Here is a 16,919-nt window from a genome sequence, read left to right as displayed (position 1 = left end):
GGATTGCCTACATCGGGCCCTAATGTATATTTAATTGTGTTAGATAGTGAAGGAGAGAACCAGATACCAAGGTATTTGAGTTTAGTGGGGCACCAGCCAAAATTAGTACCAGAAAACATATATTGGTAGCACAAAGAATTCAGAGGTAAAACTTCAGTCTTAGAGAGGTTCAATTTATATCCAGAAACACTGGAATACAACCGAACCTCATCCATAAATGGAGGCAGGGAAGTAAGGGGATTAGACATGTAAACTGATATATCGTCAGCATATGCTGATATCTTGGTCTCTATAGAAATATATGAGAAACCAGAAATATGAGCATTAAAACAAATGCCTTCGAGAAATGGTTCAAGACATCAAACAAATAACAGAGGAGAAAGGGGGCATCCCTGACGTGTACCTCTGGATAAATAAAACATTTAGAAAAGTGATTATTTACAAAAATACTAGCTTGTGGACAGGAGTATAATAGTTTAAAATAGGAAATAAATGTAGGTCCAAAGCCGAACCATTGGAGAGTTTTGAACATAAATTGCCAATTAATACAATCAAAAGCCTTTTCGGCATCCATGGATAACGCAGCAAGGGGAAGTTTGAATTTCTTGCCATATGAAATGATATTTGCAAACATTCTAGCATTGTCAGTTACTAACCTGTCCTTCACAAAGCCAACTTGATCAGTCTTAATTAATAATGGAATAATATGTTCAAGACGAGATGCCAAAATCTTGGCAAATATTTTACAATCATAGTTGATCAATGATATAGGTCTGTAATTTTTACAAAGGGAGTGGTCCTTGTCAGGTTTAGGGATGATAGTTATTAAAGCATCCATAAAAGAGCCAGAAGCTTTAGCATTATCAATAAAGGAATTACAAATTTGTAAAAGTTTGGGGACAAAAATGGAGGGAAAAGTAGAGTAAAATTCAACGGAGAGACCATCAGGTCCTGGTGCTTTTGATTTTTTCAGAGATTTAATGGCATTAGTAATATCCTGGGAAGTCATTTTACTCTCCAATCAGTGGAATTCATTAGGCAAAGAAGGAAGAGATGGGATACCCCGAAAGAAGCTGTCTAAACTTTGATTAGAGGGATTTGTATCATCAGTGTAGAGTGACTGATAGTATTTATGAAAAACATCAGCAATATCCTCATCTGATGTCACTAAGGTATTGGTGGAGTCATTTAAGATGGGTCCAATATTTTTACGTTCAGATTTAACTTTTAAATAATTGGCTAGCATTTTACCCGCCTTGTTTTGGCCTCCATGATACTTAGATTTAATTTTAGGGAGAATATTGCAAGCTTCGACTGTAGCAAGTTTGTTAAGTTCGGCTTTGGCTTTAGTCAACTCATGAAGGGTTGACGAGGATTTGGACGTAAAATAAGCGTGCTCCAATAGCTTAAGTTGTTGTAATTGGTCTGCATACTTTTTCTTGTTGGTTTTCTTTTTCCTTGAGACATAAGAAATAGTAAAAGCACGTAAAGATGCCTTAAAAGCATCCCAATTATTGGGAAAGGAAGTGTCACATGGGTTATTGAACGTGAAAAATTCATTAATAAAAGTAGTGGCTTGTTTAATGAAGACATAGTCAGATAATAGAAAGTTATTAAGTTTCCAACGGCTGAATTCTGGGGAATTCATGGATAGGTCTAGAACAGAGTGTACTGGGGCATGATCGGAAATGGAAATGGACCCAATTTCCGAAGATTGAATGGATGGAAGTAAGGATTTGCTAACTAAAATATAATCAATCCTGGAACGAGTTTGATGAACATTGGAAAAAAAGTATACTCAAGAGAATCAGGATTGCACGTTTTCCAGACATCAAATAATGAGCGAGAGGCAATGGCCGACTGGAATGCCTTATGAGATTTATCCGGATAAAATTTACATTTAGATTGCCTGTCAGAAAAGGTATCCATCCATTGGTTAAAACCACCGGCAATAATAATGTTAGGGCAATCAATGGTGGTGAGTAAAATTTTGATGTCATTCCAAAATTTAGGATCTGATTTTACTGGGCCATATATATTCAGCAAAACTAGAGTCTTGTTTTGTAAAACAACCTTGGCCATTACCCAACGTTCATCAGCATCATTTTGTGTAGAAACAATTTGCACAGATAATGACTTATGAAATAATATAGCAACAACTCCTTTTTTACCAGAAGCAGAGGAGTACACAACTTGGCCCACCCATAGTCTTTTAAGTTTGAGCGATTCCACTTCATTACAATGTGTCTTTTGGAGAAAAGATACCTGAGAATTAAGTTTGGATAAGTGAGAGAGTACCTTTTGTCTCTTGACGGGATGTCCAAGACCACGAACGTTCCACGTTGCAAACTTACACGTGATGGAGGGAAGGGAGGGTCATACAATAAAAGTTGATACACATTAGGGGTACGTCTAAAAAAAAAGAAATGACACCACATATAAGATGCGTTTAGGAAATATGTTCCATAGACACAAACAATACTGATGAGCACATGCCACATATTTAACATCATCAAGAAAAAGAGACAGATGAACACAAACAAGGAGAAAGTCAAAAAAGAAAAAAGGAGTGGAAACAGAAAAAAGTGAATATAGATCAAGGAACATAGTCCGGATCTACGATATTAACAAACAGCCATAATGAGCAAAAAATACCTACAAGGGAACAAGAATGCTAAGGATTATAGGAAGCACCACCAGCTGAATTTGTAGAAATGCTCTGGAGGAATGACCTCAGCATATTGGGATCATCAAATGAACGTGTGGAGCCCTCATGAGTAATTTTACATAAGCAAGGATGAAGGATACCATATTGAATGTTCAATTGTCTCATTTGAGGACAAAGAGCCAAGAATTATTTTCTTCTAGCATTAGTAGCATTCGATAAGTCTTGAGATATAAAGATATTGTGACCAGACCAATTGAGGTGGCGTTTCAATTTAGCTGCTGAGAGGACTCGCATTAAATCAGTAAATTCCAAAAATAACATAATGATTACTCTAGGTTTGGAGGCATGAAGTTGAACGCGACCAAGTCTATGAGCACGCTGAATATTTAATGAAGGCTCAGGTGAAAGGTCCAAAAGTTCTGGCAACATTTTTTTGAGAAAAAGAAGCATATCTGGACCTTCAAGATTTTCTGGTAGACCATAAAGACGTAAATTATTGCGTCTATTACGATTTTCAAGGTCCTCTGTGTGAAGTTTTAGACGGTGAATTTCCTGCTCCAAAACCGGAATTTTAGTAGAAACGTCATGAAGATCACTGATGCGTTGCTCCATATCCAACACTTTAGCTTCCATACTAATCCATCTGTCCTCTATTAGTTGAAGCTTCTCATTAGTTGTGGACATAAAAGACTTAAGGCCTCTTACTTCATCCAAAATAATATCAAGTGCAGGATTCTGAGAGGATAAAATGGGGGAAGGAGTGTCATTTTTGGCTCTCTTAGGTTTGGTGCCAGAAGACGATGCTCTGACAAAGAGTGGAGCTTCATTCGCCATCTTGGAACAATGAGGAGAATGAGACGCAATTTTTAGTGAAGATTTCAATCTGCCCATATGTCTAGACGCATCAATAAGAATGAGGCTCCAGGAAGAACCATATCAAAAAAGGACATCACCCTCCGTCAGCATTGTAGTAATTGCTAACTGGCAATATAGTCAAGGCGTCATGGCAAATATAAAATACAAGCCAGATTGCAGGAAGCTAGGAGGGGTGACCAATACACAAAGAAAAAGTATTAAAAATCGTGCACCATATGGAATGCAGCAGTTGTTAAAGCAGTCATTGTTCATTAAAGTGGCCAAAAAAGATGAGGCAAAAATAAAAAAAACAAGAGGCAAGCATGAGCAAAAATGAAAGATGCAGCTTGAGAGGAGATAAGCTGGCAGCAGGGGCATACCATGCAAGTTAAGGGCAGTAATTTTGTATGTTAGTGCCAGGCAGCAGCATCCTTGTTAGAAGAAAGCCGGGCATCGCTTCCTTTCTTTTAAAAAAAAAAAAGAATAATAAAAAAGAAGCCCACAGGAAAAAAACGTTGCAGACCGTTTAAGCATAAAACGCCGGTTTACCTGAGACTGCATGAGTAGGGCGGACTGCACAAAATGGCGGCCGCCCCTCACATCGTTGAAGAGAAAATTGCTGCGGTTACCACAAGCTCGCTGTTTGCCTGTAAGGAGTCAGAGCAGTTGTATTTACTGCTCTGACCCATCAGTCACGATACTTCATCTTCGTAGCTGCAGCTAAGAGGCAGAGTCGGCTGAAAATATGTTCGGAGCTCCGTAGACACTCGGAGCTCACGGAAGAGCCGCCATGTGCAAGCGGCACGAGACCACGTCCCCCTATGTTTTGGTTTTAAAAACATAAATTAAAGGCATTGTCATTTACAATGCCAATAGCCTAAACTCGCGTAAATTCGAGACCTATTGCATTGGAAATGCTTGTTATACAGAGCTGTAAGTCAGCACTTGTGCTAGCTCAGAACTGTCTCTCCTAAATATAGAACGTGAGGCTGCAGGCATTGGTATTTCTGTTATTGTTTTTTTTAAATAATTTGCTTCATACCTGCCAATTTACAAACAAGTTTCACTGTGTGAGTAGGGGGCGGAGCCTTTAAGGAGTGGGGCCTCATGGCCAGTGCTACCTAAGAAGCACTCTGGCCCTCACCAAGCCCCCCCCATTCTCCCTCCCAGAAAAAAAGAAGAAAAAAAGTAAATGGTCATTGAGGCTGTTACCAATGTCATTGGGTGTTTACACACCTCTTAATGGAGATCAGCTGCTTACTGCTCTGACAAGGAGCTGGAAATCCACTGTCTACAGTGCTTTTCAGCTCGTGTTCCCTAGCGCCGTGTGATTTCGGCTCCTCGTCAGGAGACCGTGTGAAGGCAGCCAAAATCGTGTGGCACAAGGTGCCACCGTGTGAGTTGGCAGGTCTGGTGCTTGCAGTTCTCGTTTTATTTAAAAAATGTGCCTGCTATCCCGCTCGTGTATCGCATAACTAAATCGTGCAAGTGCATGTTGAAGTAAGCGCAAACCGAAGCCCAGTACTGACTCAAATCTGGACAATATGTAGTGGTCTCCTTAATGCCAACATTACAGACCACCATATGTCGAGCAGCCCCTTATGTTTTGTCTATGTTATGCTTTGTTTAGCCTTCCTAACTCTGGGGTGAGATCGGGACCACAGATGTTAATAAGTTAAGCACATTTCACTGAGATAGGGACTGCTCTCTGCATAAAACAGTGCTCCTCCCTCCTGTCCCTTTGGCTTTTATGCATGTTTAAAGTCGGAGCTTTCCTCCTTCGTCAATAGTGGGGTGATTAGAAAGCACACACCCTCTGATGTTCTAAAACAAAGCAGCCCTGGTCAGTGTTTACTGAGATTTCGATTGCTCTGGGCATTTAACGGAGACCCTTGCTGTTAACGGAGCTCTGCGTGGATTAATGTTGAAAGGCAGAGCTTGGCATCCTTTATTACGCTTGGGCTAGTTAACTTGGGCAAGGTCTTTTTGTACATATAACCACTAGTTGTTGGCTTAATCCAGAGAACTTGGCTAATTTTGCTAACCTGCATATATGTTTTTAATATCTATTGTGTATATTTCCAAAATCGCCTCAACAAATATCCTGCTTGTTCTCAACATTGCGTTCTCGGTACTGTGTTCTATTGCCTAATGCTTTAAAATACCGAATTTACAATAATTGGAATTAAACTTTTTCACGTCAGAAATGCAGACCTTCTTTTAATACTGATGGAAATATTCCATGTTCTCTCTATATCCAAACTCTCTCCTGCCATTCAAAGAGGAACCAACATTCATCACACAATCTTTCGAAGATAGAAGCAGGTGTAGACACATTGATCCTTATTTGTTCAATGCCCATTAGACATGCACCAAGCTTTATTGATTGGCAGAATACATGTAAAAATGGATTTAGGATTAATGAGTGAAGGGGTCAAATATGAACACGAATAATGGTGACATTATTGACATGTTATGGATACTCTCAACATAATGATGTCTATTGATTGCTTTGACATAATGGTTGAAAATGTTGACGTTTTATGCACCCAATCCTGGCATAACGTTTCCATTGCTATAATAATGTCATTAATGGCATTTTCTAACATTATCACTATGGCTGATTCGTCTATTTTTATGTATAGAGAACAACGTGGATCTTGATCATGTTATACCAGCTGCTGTTGCCGTTTGTTTATACCATCCCAACCCCTTGTGTTCAATTCTGTCAGTTTAATTTGCTGCCCTGTTATCATTATTGTCTCCCCTGCTGTTTAGTTGTACAAAAATAACACTTTAAATAAGTACTTCTCAATGCAGTTCTATAATATGCCTTTTAGTGTCAAATCGTACAATTTAAAGAACAGTATATGTTGTAGCATCCAGGATAAAATGTGTTGCATGGCTAAAAATGTTTAAGCAGTGGCTGCTGCCAGTTATGGGCAGTGGTGAGGCGGCCAAATGGGAGCATGCACTGGCAAAACTAAATTCAAGCCAACATGCATTACGTTATTGTTTTAAAGTTAAAATGTTTAACTTTAAAACGGTAATGTCATGCATGTTGGCGATTTAGGGAAGACATACACATATAAAATACCCTTAAAAAAAGAAAATAAGTCACATGTCCTCGCTTTGGTCTTGATCATCTTCTCACCTCCAACATGGGCCCGGCCCCTTTTCTTAACCAATCCTGGTGCTGTTCTCATGCTGTTAACCAGCATGAGAGAAGCACCAGGATTGGATGGAGCGGACTGGCTGAACGCTCCTTCAGGCCCTCTAGGTCTGTGCTTGCTCTCGACAGCTGGGTGGAGTGCTTTAAAGTGCACATGTGAGTTTGGCCGGCTCAAGACAGCTGGCCTTGTGCCCGCCAAAGTCACATGCGCTCTTTGAAGTGTCTGGCCAGCTTCAGTCCTCTGAACTTCCAATCGGCAGCAGAGTACAAGAGTACACAGCCCGCATGTTTCTGGGCTTGGGGCAGTCTGGCTACTGCAGTGTGCACAAAGGTTAAAGTAAAATGGCAATGAAACTTGTCATTATTATTTTTTTTCCTGCGCGGCTCACAGTGGGTGGGGGTTGAGGGGGTGACGCTCCTCGGCCCTCGTGAAGAACTCCCTCTGCTTATAAGGTCCCAAAGGTGAAACCTATTGGCTATGCGAACGTTTGTTGTTTAACAACAGTGTCTTGCAAGCAAGAAGCATGCGCTAGTGCTTGTTGTCACAGGCTCGACCATAAAATCAGACTGCACACGATGACCTTAAATAGTAATGATCATGTCATGCTCTATTGGCTCGATTTCTACAATTATTTGTGTGTAAGCAAATTCACGTGCACAAATAACCTTATTTACTAGTGCAAAATCAGTGCAAAAACAGTAAACGTGTTCGTGCATTCGTAAATGAATTAACTAACGAAGATTTTTGAGAGAGTAAATCTGCAACCAGTCAGCGTTACAGTACCTAAGTGCCCTGTGAGTTTATGAACACCCACAAACATGAACAATTGAGAGATTTCACGAAAAAAAACTATCCAACTAGTTCCCAACCTGGAAAAGGTAGGAAACGTTTTCTTGACAAGAGTGGGAAGGGTAAGTAGCAAAGAGAAACGATTTCTCTACAGCAACACCTCTTTTCCAACTGGAGAGAAAGAAATATGAGTTTCCGGTTATTACACACAAAAATATGCATGTACATTTTTGCATACAGTAATAGAATTAAGAAAAGGTTTTCAGAAGTAATATTGTAGGCCTGTGACTGTTACAGGTTTACAGGCGTAATGTGGTAAATCGACTCCCATTGAGGTCGTAAACCTATGGGTGGAGATACATGTAGTTGTTTCTTTAATTTTAGTGTATCTGCCCTCAGAGCCTGGAAACTTTAGAGAACAGCTGATAGTGAGCTGTATAGCACACAAACTGTGAGTTTGAGTATACTCGCGTTTCTTGAGCATATGAGCAGCAACAGCTGCTGTTCTCGGTGGCAACCGTGGTCTGTTTTCAGAATATCATAACTTCCACTGCACAGTGGATCAGGTTTAGGAAAAAAGACCCCCTAGCTATCTTCTGTGGCACCGTCCCTTCACTTTACGGTTATTCATAACATAATGGCTGTTTTTAGCAATAACATTGAACTGCATCTTGTGCGGGTTTTGCTAGGCCATAACCGAGTCCTGGAACTGCTGACAAGTGTATGACCCAAGCCAACGCCTAGATTCGACGTAGATTCTTTAGGAGGCGGAAAATAGACCTTGTAGGCAGAGACATTCTTCGGATGCTTTCTGTAAAGCGCACAATGGGAAGTCTTAGCAGTAACCACGCCCACCTTCCCAATATACATCAGTAACAGAGACGTGCAGAAATCAGAATGGTCTTACAGTGAATCACAAAATATGCAACAACATGTAATTTACTTGACTTTTCTTAGATGCCTTGTGATGTCCTTCGAGCTTCTGTGCTGCATGCATCTCACATACTGCTTCGGGGCGCTAAGAGTGAATGGAGGGGACTCAGTGGGGGAGGGTGGAAGTCGAGCGGAATAATATTTGTTTCTGAACATTAAGAGCACCTGTTCTCATTCTTGTTTTTCTAGTTTCTCAGAGCCTGTCGGAAGAAAGGCAACCCCGCCTTGACTCTTAGGGGGCTGTTTTGTAACCGCACGGATGCGCCTGCTTGTTCCATGCCTGGGGTCTAAGGCTCACGCACGCTTGTTTAGGGTTGGGCATTTCATAATTCACCTGCTGTAGATATATAGGGGAACTTACCTGAGGTTTTACTTCCAAAACATGCACCTGCCTCCTTTTCCTATCTGCTGCGCAGCCACTTCAGGCACTTTCCTCTGAATGAAAGCTGAAAGCAAGGACCCTGACAGCTCCTTCATAACTCACTTCATGAGCGAATATCAAACAGACACAACTAATACCTCTTATACTTGTCGTTCTTTCTTCTAAAATATTTGCCTTTTCAAACGTACACACTTTGTGTGCGGAATTGTTTCTTATTTTGTTCTCGTTCAATGAGTTTTTTCAACAGTTGGAAAAGTATATGCATGTGAAAGAAAAGCACTAGTTGTTGTGGCTTTAAACCTCTGGATCACACCTACACACACTAATAAAATGTGTATTTAATGGTTGCCTGGTAGTCAACCTTCCGTGTCTTTTCATACTAACTATCCAATTATCCAATTAAATGTTTGCGATTGGTAAAAATACATCTGAAAATGTTCTGAGTGGAAGGCTACTCAAAAAGAATATCTTAAAGGATGCATGGTCAACTTTTGCAAAATGCAAATTTACTGGAAGTATTCAAAGTCAACATGGATCTGTCTCTCACTTCTCCCCCTCCCTGAACGAGCAAACTTGGGGGGCGGGTCTGGTGCAGTAACTGTGGGCATATAAGCCAACATATGGAAGTGGGAAAGGGGGGCATTTAAAAAGAAAATAGGGAGAATTACTTTTCTCCTTTAACTTGACATGAGATGGGGATAATTTCAGAGAGGAGAAAACGATATTAAAGCCATGTTTGCCTTTAAAAATAAACCTAGCGTGCTATAACAATACTGATGTTTGTTGGTTTTCTATATGTGTACAGAATGCCAGAAGAACAAGATGCTCAGCTTTGTGTTTGAATATTAAATGGTCCAGGAATGGGGGTACCATTATTCTCCACACAAAGCTTAGTTGTGATCTGGTTAGCCACGCAAGCCAGTCATATGCCTCTATTCAAAAAGTGCATAATATTATACTCTCCGACATATTCTGCTAACTTTCTGTGCACACAATACATAGTGATGCCTTTGTTTTTATTCTCCATTCAAAGATATCTGAGACGTTATTCCTGACAAAGTATTCAGTGTGCTAAATATCCAGTTTGGAAAAAATATAAACACTCAAGCAGCGGCTGTCGCTCCATTGCAGCAGAGGAGCGCAGCCACACCAGCAAATAAAACAATAATAAAATGTGTTGTAAACCTGTTTTATTGTCGTTTTATTTGAATCCCCTGGAACAGCCCTCACGACTTTGACGAGTCTTGAGGGCAGGCGCGCAACACCCATTGGGCTCACGGGGCTTCAGCCCCCCCCCCCAGTCGTGTGTGTCAGCCCGGGCTGACACAGCTTCGCGGGCTGGCGACGTCTATTTGCAGCTGCACCTGAGTACTTCACACATCTGTTAAAGGCCATTAACTTGTAAATGAGGATTTTATTATGTGTTCACCCCTTCTTACAGCCACTCTGGTTACGGTTAGAAGAATTAGCCCCCCAAAATCTTTTTCAGCCCCCCCCGAAATTTGGCTCTAGATGCCCGCCTGCTTGAGGGAGGGTCTACGGGGTGACTGCTGGTGGGGGAGTGGTGGGCACTCTTTTCACTGCGCATGAGGTTTTTGCCCGGCCGTCTCAGGCCGACCAAACACCTCATGCTCAGTGGAGCTCTCTACCCGGACCGGCTTCGTGGGGGTAGGATCCTCTCCCTGGGCGTCGCAGTGCGCCAGGACACTACTTTTGAGTGTCTACACGAGCCGGTACTGATGTTACACAGCTATGACCCTATGTGGGTTGTGTTCATAAAGATCTACTAGGTACCACTTTTTAGGGTGCTGTATTGGTGGTCACTTATACATTGTATACCTGAATTGACCACTACCAAAAAGTGTAGGTAGATCTCCTTGGTCCTGACGAATCGCCATCCAATTAGGTTTAAGGCGAGAAACATGTTGACGTCATCCCACAGACACGCGCGCTCCACATCCTTAGAGTGAAGCTCAGCATCTCTGTTGTATATATTTTTAATTAGGTTAGGGGCCACAGTCATTAAAATTATTTTGAGTGGACCTCCTACCCTATTTTAGTTTCTCACACATATTACATTACTTGTCACCTACACCTTCCCAGGGCCCTCACACGCACCTCACCCTCCGGCATAAAGGAAAAAAGATCTCCGCTAAGTAGGCCCCATCACGGGCGCCTGATCGGGCATTGCACCGCCGGCCCGATAAGGAGCAGACCCGATGATGAAGCAAGACACCTAGCTGGCTGGGTGTGTGAGGGTCTTTTTCCGAAGGAGAGAAACTTCTCTCCGCATTATCCATTCCTCTTGGATACCATCGACCTGCCCTGTTAGGAACTGCATACTAATTTTGCTCTTCATTCTATACGGACATGTATGCTGGACCTGATTAAATAACAGTCCGCTCTACCCTCCTTGTTGTCTTGAAGCTCTCTACAGCCCCAGCTGTGTTGCTGAGGCTGGAGAGAGCAGGTACAGGCTCCCAGTCTAATAAGTCCCAAAAGGCACCGAAGCATACACGTTACAGTTTCTGTCATCCAAAGATTGTCTCTATAGTCACACAAATTTCTCGTTGACAATTTAAGTCTCAACAAATGACAGTACAGATATCTTGTTTATTATAGGAACACTTCAGAATGGTCATACAGGCAGCAGCCGACACGAATTTCGTCGTCCTGAACATTTTCAAGTCTTCATGGGAGCGCAAGTTGCAGGTGCTCAGGCCAATCCTGATGCTGCTTTCCTGCAGTGTCAGGATTGGCCCGGTGCATTCTGGGAGCCTGTACCCAGGAACAGCTCCTTACAGTGGGAGACGGTGGCGTGAAGGTATGTTTGATCCTTTTTTAATTTTATCCCTCGACCCCTGTGCCCTCCCCGCACCTCCCTCTCCCCTCCTCGAGCCCGGCCTGCCCCACCTCTTTGGCAGGGGATGGGCCACTACTGTACTCAAGGAAATTAAAACTATCTTACCTCACTGTGTCAAGTCAAGTCAAGTCAAGTCAAGTCAAGTCAAAGGCATTTGTAACGCGCACATATCACATCCAAAGAGTCTCATGGCGCTTGCAGACGGCTCTGACGAGATAAGGACAACTAGTTAGCAAAAAGCCAGGTCTTCAGCCTCTTGCGGAAGCAGATATGCACTGAGGTCATGCGCAGATTCAGGGGCATCTTATTCCAAAGGGAAGGGGCAAGAAAGGAAAAAGCACGACCCCCATTTCTGGCGGTTTGTATTCTCAGCGGGGCAAGCAGTGACTCATTGCTAGATCTGAGTTGCCTTCTGGGAACATACTGAGTGGAAATGCAAACAGCATGTCATCGTGTGAAGCTAAGGAGAGGAAAAGCTATTCTGTAATTTGGACTCATAGTGTTGGACTTGGCCCTCTCTGCAGGGTTACTCCGAGACCCTTAGCCTTCTCCCCTCCTGTTTTGCTAAATTCGTTTTTGTTGGCCTTAGGACTCTGTGCACTTTACCCCTGCTAACCACAGCTAAAGTGTTTGTGCTCACTCCCTAAATCATGCTAAATTGACTTACACTTGATTGGCATACTTAATTTAGTTATTAGTCCTAGGAAAGTAGTATACCAAATACCCAGGGATGGTAAATTAAATGCTATTATTGGACTTGCAGCACTTATTGTGGCACCCTCTAAAGTTGTGTAAGGGCGTGCACCGGGGCCGGCCGCTTATGCGGTTGGGGCAGTACAACGCCAGGATAAACTCGCCCAATGCAGGCGGAAGGACGCTTTGCATTCCAGTTGCCACGCGCGCACCTTCCATCCTGCTTTCACTCCCCTTTGGCTTCCGGGTCACTCTGCTCCGCATTCGTCGTGTTCGGGAGCTGATCGGCGGTTCTCCTGCGGTTCCTGGACCCGGCTCGAGGTTGCTTGTGAAGTCCTTTCTGAGAATTTCTGCCTGCAAAACACAAAGAAAAAATACATTTAAAGGATTGCAGCTCTACAAAGGTAGTACAGCGCTTTGCGCTGATTGTTATTGTTTTAAATTACTTATTAGAGTTCTGCTTCCAGTGATATGGGACCCGTGAAGTTGTTTCTTTGTTTCTTGTGGGGGCCAGTCTCAGCGCCTGTAACACCCTGGTAGGATCTTTGTCTCAGGGTGTAGTACCTGTCACCAACGGTGCTCCTGGCTAGTGACTATCATCTGCACCGAGCGGTGCTGACCCTAGTGGGACTCCAAGTCGCAGGGTGCCCAGCGATTCCATCAAGTGGCCACAGGTACGAGGGAGGAGCCATCATGCGCTTAAAAGCGCTGCGGTCTTTACCGCGGCGTGGGACATGCGCGGGCTGCACCCGGGCGAAGCTCAGGCGAAGCTCCGGCCAAGGGCGGGCCCATCCTTGCCGGTCAATGACAGGAAGAGACAGGGCAGGGCCACCCCCTTGATTTTATCTCCCCATCAGCTTAGCCCTAAGAGCAGTACTATGGAGGACGCCATTGAACTTCATCCTAAGTCCTTCCTACGGCAAGTAGACTGGTCACCTTCTGGTGTTTTCCCCACTGCTATTAACTGTAAATGTTGTATACTTATGTTTGATTGACATTATCCATGTGGACTTTAAGGCGAATTGTCCAATGGGTTCCTTCACCTATGAGTACAACAAATTCTTTCTGTACCCTTTTTTGAGATTATCCCCAAAAGCCCAGTGTGTCTGTCTACTGCCATTTGGTTTGCTGCTCTCTACAAAGGGCCTTATTAATACGAAGTGCCCTTGTACATCTCAATATGGGGATACGCACTTGTACCACAAAAAAACCCCGGGCCCAAGTTAATTCTTCCTCCCCGCCCCGACATCAATTGATAAGATGCTACTCCTCCTGTAGGGCTGTCATTAATTGGAGATGCTCATCCGCCATCCCCACCCCAAGTGACTGTCACGACTGCCACAACAAGAACGAGAGATGAGGGTGTAGGCACCCGCAAGATTGGGAAATGCAAGCAAATAGTTGGGAAGGCAACCATTAGCAAGAAGGCAAGAAGAGGGAGTGATTCAAGGGCAGACGATCACCCTAATCGAGACCCAATAATAGAACCCGTACCAGCCTCTAGTATAGACCCTAAGTATCCAGTCTGGGCCCAGACGCTACTGACAGATGTACTGACCCGACTTAGAGACATGATCAAGCAAGAGGTTGCCCCCCTAGTCGATCAATTAAATTTGCTGACATCTATGGTGAGCTCGAGGCAAATGCAAGCCAGTTCCAGCGTCACACAACCTCCATTCAGGGAGGGTGGCTTTATTTCTGAGCTTGATCCTAAATCAAGGGCTCCCTCAGGCAAACAGGTGATCCCCAGTACTCAAGCTCCCAATATTCCGCCGCTTACTAGCTGAGATACCAGTTGTACCCCCAGCATCCTGCTGCACAGCGAGAGCAAGAGCGGACAGCAAATACAACGCCGAGGACACCCCATAGTGAGGATGAGAGTAACCTTCCAATGGTTAACACACAGAGTATCCACCAATCCATCAGCAATGCAGCAGCGTTAAGTACAAATAGAGAAGAGCCGAGGAGGAAGGCAGATGTTCTGCCAATTATAAACCTTCCCCCAGAATCATCACCCTATGTAATCATTCTGACAGGGGTCCCACCTCGGAATGATACCCAGAGGGAGTCTCAGTTAGAACTGAGGGATAAGCTTATTTTGGTTAGCAAAGCATAGGCACTTCCCTTATGAGAGGGCTGGGGAAATTCTATTGGTCCGGAGAGTAGATTGGGTGGGACCCAGCAAAAAACCCAATCAAGGGGATTGTGTGGTCATCAATTTTAAAAATCCCCAGATTGTACACATGCTATTAAATTACAAAACCACCCCTGCAGAGCCCCGCAGAGAGGTGAGAGCTCTTCCGCTTGAATATTTTTACTCTCACTGCTTTATCACCGGTAGGACAAATATTGCCTTGGGGCATGCAAGGCAATTGGAGGAGAAGCAGAATCTTGGCCGCAGACATCCTCCCAGTAGACCCTTGTTTTTTAATCTGCCCATAAACAATCGATATAGGGCTCTGTAAGATGTGGCTTAACCATCAAGTTTAAGGGGTGTGGGTTATCCCAAGAGCAAATTGAGACGTGGCTCGGTGCACAGCAGTAGTTTATTGAGAAGTTGAAGATTTGGGTTGGTTAAGATTCATAAGATTGGGTGCTCCATCAGGTGGAGTAACCGTCGAGGTACGCTGAATTAATGAATACTATTGAGCGCACAAACGTTGTGAGTGCATCCCTGTTTTTGGGCACACCGTTTGGTTCGTCAAACAAGACAGACTCCGTGTTTTCAATTAAGTTCATTTAATCGTGATTTAACATGTTCAAATATTCCATTTATATCATGTTTGTTTGTAGATATTTCATTTCATATCATCAATTGGTCATTTCCAATGAACATTTGTAGTGAGAAACAAAAATGCTCCAATGCATTTCGGGCGTGGCCCTTTCTCAAGGAGCTCTGTTGGTGAAAATAATACGATTGAAATACGCAATAACATATGTGGTTCATCACTCAGATATCACATTTCAATTAACGTGCAGAAACATATAAAATTATATCGGTGCGTGGAAATAACGTGAAAACATGCTCGATATGCGTGTTTGGAAATGGGAAAAAAATAGAACGTACCGGGTGTCTCTTGGTTAGCGAGATGTAAAATAATCAATGGTTTACGCTGTGGAAAAAATGACGAAAATTAGGATGGTGACCTAACACGGTGGTAGGTCAGCTGGAGAAATACAAGCCGGCTTGCGCTTCAACTTACTTCAGAACGAAGCTGGGGCCATTAAGGTTTTAGTAGTCTTGGCGAGGCCAGGTTTGGAATCCTTCTCGTCCCAGTACATCGGGGCGACTCGAATAAAGGTGTTCGCGCGCACGACCAGGTTTAACCCTGACGGAGACCCGGAAGTGGGCGTAATGTCAGCGAAAATGGAAAGCGGACTCATCAACTGGATAGACCGGTGAACGAAGTATGGCAGCCATTTTGGCTGAGTGTGTAATCGAAGAAAAAAGGGGGCCAATGTGTAAAATTGTATGGTAGATGAAACATAAATTAAAAACATACAGGCATTAGAACAAACCGCTTAAATTGTAATGCATCACAGATATCAAAACGATCTTTACAGGTAGCAACTAAGTTCAATGCGGTCATTAAGACCGAATGGTTTCAAAGACTGAAGGCGATAAATCCAAGTGGTTTCGCGTTGTAACAAAGTTTTGTTGTTATCTCTGCCCTCTTTTTTTTCCACCAACTCTAATACCATGAATTTGAGTTGGGCGATATTATGTCTCAGTTCATGGAAGTGCATAGCAATGCTAGACCGTTCGTTGTTGGTCCGTATGTTCGATTTGTGCTCATTAAGTCTTATCTTGATTTTTCTTTCAGTTTTCCCTATGTAGATCTTCCCACATGGGCATTTGAGTAAATAAATAAGGTTCGTTGAATCACAAGTGGCATTGACATTCACCTTGATGCTGTGTCCTCTCATGGAATGGTTTATCTTGTTTCCTCGTATGATGTTATTGCAACTATTGCAGTTGTAACAGGGACGTGTACCGTTGTATGTGATCGGTTTTTTGGATTCCCTTGATAATATCTCTTTCAGATTGGCTGCTCTTGTGTACGCAAAAATCGGGGGAGTTTTAAATAGTTCCTTAAATTCAGGTTCTGTAGCGAGTATCCGCCAATGGTTTAAAATAATTTTTTTGAATTGTTTGCTTTGGGTGGAATATTGTGAGACCACCACCATTCTATTGTCTTCTTTTTTGATGGCTCTGGTGAGAGCTTCTTTACGTGAAATGGCGTTTACTATTTCTGTTGCATCGGTTATGACATCTTGTGAAAACCCTCTGTTTTGGAATCTGATGCTCATTTCCTTGATGTGGGTGCAGTAAGTGGTTGGGTCCGATGTTATGCGTTTGATTCGCAGCATTTGACTGTATGGAAGGTGTTTTTTTAAAGAGTTCTGATGAAAACTTGAGTGGCGTAGAGTGTTATTCCGGTCTGTATTTTTCCTGAATGGGTCGGTTTCGAGTTTTCCTTTAGTGAGTTCGATGGATACATCCAAAAAACTTATTATATGATCACTGATGTGCCAGGTTAATTGAATTCTGTCATCTTTGGT

The sequence above is a fragment of the Lissotriton helveticus genome, chromosome 1_1, assembly GCF_964261635.1.
Source record: "Lissotriton helveticus chromosome 1_1, aLisHel1.1, whole genome shotgun sequence".
Lineage (NCBI taxonomy): Eukaryota > Metazoa > Chordata > Amphibia > Caudata > Salamandridae > Lissotriton > Lissotriton helveticus.
Note: the sequence above shows the minus strand (reverse complement) of the source record.